Source organism: Nicotiana sylvestris, chromosome 10, assembly GCF_000393655.2.
Source record: "Nicotiana sylvestris chromosome 10, ASM39365v2, whole genome shotgun sequence".
In the NCBI taxonomy this organism is placed as follows: Eukaryota; Viridiplantae; Streptophyta; class Magnoliopsida; order Solanales; family Solanaceae; genus Nicotiana; species Nicotiana sylvestris.
In genome coordinates, this window is record NC_091066.1 from 98,454,795 (window position 1) to 98,465,166 (window position 10,372).

Sequence of the window (10,372 nt, forward strand, 5' to 3'; positions counted from 1 at the left end):
TTGCAATATTAGCCATTTTTATGTTTAAATCCGTCTCATGTTTATAAAATGGGATTCTGTATTTTTAAATTGATAATTATACGTTATAAGTCATTTTAATGCTTTTAATTTGTTTTCAGAAATTTGTTTATTATTTTTTTATAAATTAAATGGGGAAAATGGCTATTTAACTTATAGTCACATTTGGCCTTTTAATTTGGCCTAATTAAACCCAATACCCAATCCAAATCAAACTAACCCAAGACCCAAGCCCAATCCTAAATCTACCCGACCCAACCCGGACTAAATCCTGGTCGTTGATCATTTTTTATCAACGATCCAGATCCGCCCTTACCAAATTAAACCAAACGAACCCCCAAGACCCCGCTAATTCCTCACTCAATCGACTCTCTCTCTCTCTATCTCTCTATCTATGGTTCTCTCTAGAACCTTCCCCATTCCCCTCCTCTCCGATGAGTTCCTTCCATCTTCTATGGCCACCTCCTGGCCTGAATCCATGGTGGTTTCACCACCTACCAGCCTTCTATGGCTCCTCACGTTTTGTTACTAAAGTTTCATGACTTGACCATGAAGAGCTGGGTCTAGACCCTTGTTGATTAAAGTTTCACGGCCATCTCCAGCCTTGCTCTGGCAAGCCATGTCTGTTTGGAGGCTGGCCTCGACTCGTCCTGTTTATATCCAAGCCTTTCTCACCATTCGGGTTTCTCTGAAACCCTAGCTTTTGAGGTTTTTTCTGATCTCTGTAGATCTTGTCCAGATCCATGTTTTCCCTAAGCTTTTAAACATTTTTCTGATATTTCTTTCAAAAGTTATGGTTTCAAAGCCTTTATTTTCTGATCTAGGGTTTTTAGATGTTTATCTGATTTCTCTTTTTCTTTTGTGTGCTTCTTCTACTATGTTTCTTCTACTGTGTTCTTTGTGTTTCTTCTACTACGTTTCTTCTACTGTGTTATCGTTAAGTTTCTACAACCGTGTTCTTAATCAGTTTCTTCTATTATGTTCCTCATTAGCTTCTTCTACTATGTTTATTTACTGTGTCTCGCATGTTGTTCTTTTACTATGCTTCTCATGAGTTTCTACTACTGAAAGAGCATGCTAAGGGTCTCAGTTCCTTTATGAGACCACTGAACCTGTTTCGATTAGTATCTTTTCCTTGATTGCTTGTCCTCTCACCTCTGTACTTGATTGATGGTAAAAACCCTATAATTTGTGGGTTCATCCAAGTTTTAAGACTATTGGCTATGTGATTTGCTTGTGCTTCATCTCTGAACTTTCCTGATTTCAAAAACCCTAATCTTTTGGACCTATTTGAGTTCTTGGAGTAGTTTCATCTACTACTTTATTAAGTTTCAAAATCATTGTTTCAATTTTGTTTCTTCATATGATTCTCACTTTTGCTAAACTCTATAAGACCTTCTACTTGACCCCTTTTCGCATGCCTGATACTTGTGTGCTCTTTATATGTGCTGAACTTTCCTCTAAAAGGGCTTTTAATTTTTGATTAATTTCAGACTTCCTTTTGTATAAGTTTGATTGATTTCTTTCCTTGTTTGTTGACTGCCTTGTTACTCAACTTAAGTTAAAAACTTTTCTCAGCTTTTCTGACTTGGTTCATTCATGGACTAGTGATTACAAAATCTCTGATCCTTGATTTACTAGCTACTAATTGATTTCTCTTACCTTATTTATGCAACCGTGTATTTCAAAGCTCTGCCCCTAAAATAAACTTGTATGTATTTACCCCTAATTGTCTACCTTGCACAAGATATTTATTTGATTTGTTTCCTTAAATAGTTTTACCTTTTAAGTCTGAATTCCTTAATTAAAGGAAGTCTTGTGTTGATTGATTCTTAATTGATATCCAGTTCCTTAATTGTTTTCTTACCTTATTTCTGCCTGTTTTCACACTATAAATGCACGACTCTTTCATTAGCACACCCATCACTCATAGTCTTTCTGAACTTAAACTTACACCCATCACTCTGTTTACAAGACCTACTTCTTTCTTAATTTGTTTCTTTGAAACTGGTATGTCCTGATTTAAGCTTTAGCACCACAACAAAGTGTTTATCTACTGCTTTTGTATTTATGTCTACTCACTGTTTCTGTATAGTTCAACACTTACTTTATCATGTTGATTACTTTCTGCCTGTTCTATTCTGAATCCCAAACCCCTATCCCCTATGTGTTTGAGCTATAGTTTAAGGCATGGCAATTTGCAAATGATTGTCCATGAATTAAATTTGATCCCTTAGGATCCTAGCCTCTAAATAGTGTGTTCTAACAGGCTTATGGGTATGCTGGCATTCTCCATTGCTGGGCATACCCACAGCTTGCCCTTGGCTCTTTCAATTACCCTATTCCCCCTGAACCCCTTATGTGTACTTATCTGTAGCTCTTTCCCTCTCCTTTCCCCCTTTTAGAATTCTATTTCTGCACTTGCACACTCTCTTAGTCTTTAAGTTCTGCCCTTTTCTTGTGAGTTTTGCCTTGGGACCCTTTGAGCTCCCTCTGAACTTGGACACTTAAGGGCTAGCCCTTTCACATTGCACTTGTCCTAATCTGATGATACATTTGGGTGTGAGCATTTCCATGAGTCCTTTTTGAGGCTCTTAGGGAACTTTGACATATTCGAATGAAAGAAAGGCTTTGGATCTTGATATTATGGAGTTGGTTTACCTCATATTTCAGACATGATGTCTGAATTAGGCTCTTCTTTGGTTGTACTTTTATTTACATTTTTCTGATGCATTTTACTTTATTCTAGGTTGTAATAATTTGTAATAAACTCTTGGGGATGGATAGTGAAAAGGGCGGGTAACTATGTATCCAAAGGGTAGATACAATGCCTATAGGTCATTCTAAATTCTGCAACTCTCATATAGAAATCATGCCTATAAGTCATTCTGAAATCTGCATGCATATAGAAATCATGCTTATAGAAATCATGTCCATAAGTATCAGGAAATCTGAATTCTGCATATGCATATAGAAAATATGCCTATAGGTCCTTCTGAATCTTGTATATCCATTTTCATCTAGAAATCATGTTGATAGGTCTTAAAAAATCAACTGCATATAGATATCATGTTCATGTCTTATAACAAATTCTGCCAGTCACATACCATGTTTAGAGGTTAAAAACCATCTTCAGCACCTAGATATCATGCCTATAAGGTTTCTGCACTTTTACCATGTCTATATGGCTTCTGACCAACTACGCGTAGAAAGCATGAATTATTAATCAAATCTGAATCGCTTCATTCACGTCTAGAGCTAAACCAGTGATAACAAGAATCATCATTTGCAGAACTCATGTCCTTCATAAAAAAAATTGCTTTCTTTAATAATCTGACAACCTTTTTAACTAGTACGTATTCAGTTTATTATTATTGACTTCTGAATTCAGTAGATACCATGCCTATAGGATCCTTGTCCAACACTTAGGAAAGCCTTAGGGCGAAGTTATAAATTGTGCCTCAACCTTTAAGTTCTTAATTAGACCATAAATAGTATGTGAAAGTCATGCTAATTATGTGCTTTCTTTGTTCAAGGAGGTATATCTGAGCCTTTTACTTGTTATGTTCTTTCCCCCGACTTGCTATAAATGTTTTTGTATGTCGCCTTAGAATTTTGCCTTTGAAACTATAAATAAGCCTAATATCCCTCCCCTTAGGATTAGTAGTCCTAAATGCCTCCGGGACTGATAGGATTGGGATGGGTAATTGCATGCAATAAGTAAACGAGACCATTCCATGCTTTAATACCTTAACGGGGTGGGAAAGGGAAGATACAAATATGATGACCACGCGATAACGTCTCGTGTAGCCCCTCACTAAGGAGTGATTACCGGATATTGTGTGGGGTGATCCATATTATTAATAAACCTAGGACCCCCGCTTTTCCCTTTGTTTCTTTGTTTCTTCTAAAGATTTCAAACTACTTCTTTTAAAAAAATCAGCTTCCTTTTAATTCTTTCTAATTTTGTTTGTAACCATTATCTGAAAATCCCCTCTTATTTGAAGTTTTATTTGCCTACATGTTATTTGCACCTAAATTCACAACAGTAGTCTGGCCGAGAATCATACTAGTGGATCCTAAGGGGTGCCTAACACCTTCCCCTTGAGATAATTTCAAGCCTTACCCAATCTTTGGTTACTCAAATCAAACCTTCTTGGTGTCTTAATGCACCTTAATCATTAGGTGGCGACTCTTCAATTCAAACCCAAATTCCCAAAAAGGGAATGAGTTGTCCTCCCAAATGTCATAAATCCGATTTCGCAAGAAAAAGGGGGTGTGACATAAAAGAGCATAATATATGTAGAGTTCAAAGAGTGTATAACCACTACAATCCTAAATAGTCATCCAACTCGTCCCAAAGCCTACATTATAACCCGTGAAAAGTCCTTAGTGATCTATGGTCAATCATTCCAGAGCTAGCGATAAAGTTAAAATAAGGGCAAGTATATGGACTGATACTTGTAGCATGTAGCTTTCGTTCCGAGTGTTAGAGTGTTTTAATTGCATCCCCTATATATATATATATGTGTGTGTGTGTGTGTGTGTGTGTGTGTGTGTGTGTGTGTGTGTGCGTGCGTGTGGGGGGGATTTTCTTTGTTGTGAGTGCACATGAATTGTAAGACTTGGCAAAACATAGGTTCTTGAACTAGAACACAAGTGCACTTCACTGTGAATAGCATTTTGTCATTTTGGTTGAGGCTCTAAGGTCACAAATTGATTAATCTAATGATTGAATGATAAGTTGTTTTTCAGGAAGGGTAAATAAATGGGTTCACATGCTTGTTAGTTGTCAGTCAAAACTATCTATAGTCACTACTATTTTGTGGAATGTCGGAAATAAAAGTAGTATAGAATAGGATAGTTTTATTTTAGTTGCTTGAGGCAAGCAAGAGTTTAAGTTGGGGGTGTTGATGTGTCGTAGAATTTCAGAACAATTGATACCAATTACTTAGATTTTAACTAGTCTTTCAATGCATTTTTAGTTAATTCTGATCAAGTTTGGTTGTTTTGTAGTGCATGAGCGTGAAGACCCGAAAACATGGAAAAGAAGTCAAAAAGTCACGAAAAGACGGATATGCTGCAAGTATGCGGTCGCATAACTCACATGCGGACCGCATAACTGACCTGTTGATCGCAAACAGAGAAAGTCTTTTGGGCCAACTGAAGAAGCAAATATGCGGTCCATTATGCAATCGCATAACACATATGCGAGCCGCATATTGGTCGCATAATCCTAGTAGAAGACAACCCTCAGCATGATATGCGATGGGATATGCGGTCGCATAACACACATGCAGACCGCATAGCCATTATGCGATTGAAGCCAAATCTGGGATTCAGCAAGTCTGCGATGTAGTGCTTAATATGCGATCCACATAACTTGTCTACGACCAGTATGTGATCGCATAAGCTATCTGAAGGGGGTATTTTTGTCTGATTTTGACTACGACTTTTGGTCCACTATAAAGATAATAACTAGGGTTATTGTGGGTCATTCAAGTCTGAAACAAGGTCCTACTTAGAGAGCATTGAATACTTCATTTATTTGGAGGTTTGTGAAGAAGGAATCTTGAACTTTTGTAAGCTTTATGGCTTTATTAAATACTTTGTTCTTGTATTTTAGTATGAGTAGCTAGTTTTAAATACTAAGGTTGTGGACCCTAGATGGGTGTAATGTTAATGGGTGTTTAACATTGAATATATATATATATAATGGTTGGTTGATATTTATTCAATTCTTGTTCTTTATTCATGGTTGGTGGTTGCAAACATTAATCTATTCTATTTTACTCTTTATTTACTTGGAAAAGTGAGTTAGGGTTTGGTAGAATTGAATATCAAGAACCCAAGACGTTAACTCTTGTTTAATAGAATCGCTTAGGAATAAGTGGGTTCTACTTGGCATAAATTGGTTGTTCTAAATTTGCAACTCTTTTATATTTGGAAAAATCATAAAGGGAAAATACTACTCAACTATTGGAAAGTATTGGGTGGTCATTTAGAAATCATTTGCATATCAAAGGACCTTCCATTAGAAATATATCATATTAACACCGATAGCATTACATTCCATTAATGGGGACGCAACCTTGGTTTCCTTAATCAAATCATTTACATTCTCAAAGTTACAATTAGTTATCTCTTCAATTCACAATCATATTATTCTCTTGTTATGTTAACAGAATAGAATTACGACCTAAGTCAAGTAGCACACTACTCGAGTAATCTTTTCACGCCTATTCCCTGTGGGATTCGACCCCAACCTTGTTGGGTTACTATATTTGACACTGACTGCCTTACACTATTTAATTAAAGTGTAATTTGAGCGCATTAGGTTGTCACCACTACTATCGGGTGGCATTGAAAATAAGGCCTAAACTTTTGAGTAGCGACTACGAGAGCTAAGGCCAAGTATTCGAGGTGTGGGTAGCGAGTTTTCACTCCCGTTAAATTTTACTAACATAATAAATAGGAGATTGGCATACCTTCATCTTTGCAGACTAAACTGGCACTTACCGCTACCTCTGAGACCGCTAAGTAAATTGGCAGTTGTTCGCCTTCCTCTGATTTCGATAGTAACGGAGGGCTCGATAAATACCTTTTCAAATCATTCAAGGCCTGCTAGCATTCTGGAGTCCATTTGAAGTTGTTCTTCTTTTTCAGAAGTAAGAAGAAGTGATGGCATTTTTCTTAAGACCGGGAAATGTGATGAGTTGTGATTTTACCACTCATTCTAGTCTCTTTTCTTAAGTTTTTATGTCCTTTAATTATAATATGAGGGCGTTTATGGTGTGTATTGTTAGATTTTAAGGTAACTTATGCCATGAAGAGAGTTAAATTAAATTGAAGTGGAATTGAGCAAAAACAGGTTGAAACAATGTAAAACTCTTCAGTGAATATGCATCTGCGGAAGATTAGACGCAGAAGCGACCTCGCATCTGTGAGGAAATGGTCTGCATCTACGGAATTGAGCTACCCTGCCGATGATCGGATCTGCGAGACAAGAACCATTTCTGCGGTTCCGCATCTGCGCTTGCAAGTCCGCATCTGCGGAGACAGAGTTTCCCTTCATTGTTCGCATCTGCAATAGGCAGTCCACATCTGCGAAGCTGCACCTACGAGGATCATTCTGCAGGTGTAGTCAACGGGCTTCAAACCTGGGAAGGAATTACATTTCACATTTTCTCAACTCCAAACCCACAAATACATGACCTAGCAAATCTTTGGCTTAATTTTCAGTCCTTAGACTAGAGAGAACAAGTTTTGGAGCTAGGGTTCTTGGACACACACTTTGTTCTTGAAGATTTGAAGCTTTTGGTTGAGAATTTCTTACTCATTTATGTTCATTTCTTCATTTCTTTGCTCTGTATTGTATATCCAAGAGATGAAAACATCTATACATAGACCATCGCAACACTAAATCTTAGTACTCCCCTAAAGGGGGGATTATGGAGCGATGTTGCATTAAGTCAGAATTAAGTTGTTCTAGTAACTATGGAATGGTAAAGGAAGAGTGATATAAAAATGAGAAAGGAAGGAGATTTCACTTATCTAAGTCCTACAGATATGCTATGATTCCAGAATATTAGGCAAACATGACATCAAGGAGAGGAGGTAAGGGTTCCTATTCGAGATGTTATTGATAGATAAGGAGCCAGTGTAGGACATAAGTTAAGATAAAGGAAATGACCCAAGAAAGATTACGCAGAATATTGATATGAGAATGAGCTAACGAGTAGTTAGTAGTTGATTCATGAAGAGCCTAGTTATGGCTAGATAAGAGGATACAAACAAATCAATAGATCGTGTAAGATAAACAGAGTGGACCCCAACATGGGGAATTCAATCTCGCAAATATGACATTGTGACCCTTGATAAATATTCAGATAGGAGTTGGGGTAGTTAAAGATAGCGTATGAGTGTCATATAAATAAAAGAGAGTCCCACTGGAAGATAGTCAAAACTTCAGTTCAGAAGCAACCGTACGAGCATATGAGTGTGGAGTTACATAACTAAGGATAATTATAGGTGAGTACGAACATAAAAAATTTTGTTGGGTAAATGATATATCAAGCTTGTAACTTTACAAGATCCATAAGGTCTCCCTAAGTACTACAACGAAAGACTAGCTAAGGAAATAAGGAATAAGGCTTCAATCTAAGCATAGTGACCTAAAAAGGAAATGATCATGTAACAACAATCTCACAACAACATTGTATGCACTCCATAAGAAAGTGGTACCTATCGTGGCTAATGAACGAGAAGAAGAAAAAAAATCAAAAGGTGATATTCAAGATCATATGAGTTGTATGGAATTCCAATATGTGTGGGCACTAAGGTAAGCTAAGTATGCACGCAACAAGGAGTCAGGAAGACCAGGAAAAGTAATTGCTGACATTTAAAGAAAGTTGAGAAGGAACGAAAATAATTATTTGATTAATGATCCAGAGTTAGTTACATTATGAACACACTTAAGAGTTCAGAGTTTTATCCATGCAGCATATACATTGACAACCATACAACCGTAGAAAACTCTGGTATAAGTTAAAAGAAAGAATTGAGCCCAGGTCATAGACAAAGCATTGAATTGTTAAAAGATTGTATCATGGATATTCCATAGAGCCCATGAAAGTCTAGAAGTAATAACTAATACCATGAGTCGTAGATCGAGAGATAGCTTAAGCCTACATAAAGGCTGATCAGAAGAAGAAGGAAACTAAATAGTTACATCAATGAAGTAAATTAGGAATCTGATTATTAGATGCAGAAAAATATAGACCTCGTGATTGAGAACATTGCAGGATTGCTCTTAGATATCATAGATACAAGAGAGATAGTACAGTAGCCATATTCTATAGTGTCTCTACGATAAAGCTAGTTAGAAGGAGTGTCAGCCTCATAAGAAGTTAGTATGAAGCTCCTACCAGATTGTGTTTGCACCAGAGGTGCAAGTATTTTAGTAAAACTTCAAGTTGTGGACGTGAATTATACCTATGTGGAAGGGAGGTCATGAAAGAGATAGAAGATACGATGCAAGATTTTAAGGTAAGTAAGGTAAATGTGAACAACGTACGAGATGCTCAAATGCAAAAGGTTGTGAATAGTCCATACTTCGGATAAAAGGCTAGAAGCACGGTGATTCAGTATCCATGAATGATAGTGGCGTCGTCAGTGGCATACCTTCCAGCCTATGGTTTCAATGTATCGAGAGGTCTAGTTAAGAGAGTAAAGAAGAGTTTGAGACGATGTGATGTCTCTCTTGATGATCCAGAATACCACAAGGAAATCTATGGTGCAAGCAAGTTGAAGGAAGGTTGCGAGTAGTATAAATAGATATGTCTAGATTGCAAGCTAAAGTATGGTAAAGCAACAAGGTTTAGGAAGACAAGGGTAAGGATAAGAAAGGGCGAGTCAAAAGGTGACAAGAATGAATAAGTTCTGGGATTAAGACCACGAAAACGAGAGAGCTGACAGTTTCTCTATGTTATACAAAGCTTAGTATAGCCTGAATGAACTCAAAGGAGTCTAAGACTAGTAGCATTTAGAAGAGATGGAATGCTGCCCTGATAGTAGAATAAAGGTGTAATTGTGATAGATAAAGGATGACTTTGGGCTGTGATTGAGTAATGATTTCATGAATTGTATAATATTAAAAAACTCACGTAAGGTGAATCACATTGGGATGCATGAAATATGGTTATGGAAATTACTCCAGAAGTTCCTTGATGCAACGTCAGCCCTAGTGATTACATAAGAGGTTTCAAGTTATCAATAGTAAATTATAGATCAATATTGAGGTGAATCAACAATGGATGGATAAAAGTTACAAAGTATAAGATGAGAATAGGTCATCATTCTTAAGATGAACAGTAATAAAGAAGCATTAAGGACTTAGATTTATACATATAGGATAAGCAACAAGAGTAACCTGGAGTTTGGTAGCAGAACCCAGCAACGACAAATCAAAGTAAGAGTTATGGTGTAGTATGACCTATCTAGATGCAGTAAAGTCATACGGATAGATAATTGGATCTATGAAACATGGTATAGCAATATTCGTATGTTCAACAAAGTACCGAGCGAATAGTTTCAGCATACCTGTAGATGCCTAGAGGGATACCTTATCAAGCTCTGTATATGTTTACAAAGCAAGGCCTAGAGATTGGCTAAAAGCTGGAGGAAAATGGAGAGAAGAGTTGCATAGGCGCACTTACAACGTTAGAGTCGTACAGGCTACATGATAAAAGGTAGCAACAATTACAAGATTGAATTCCAACTATAAGTTGTGGTGTGAGAAAGAGGCCTAAAGGGGGGAATGCCCTAGCTATTGAAATTATTCATAGAACAATTT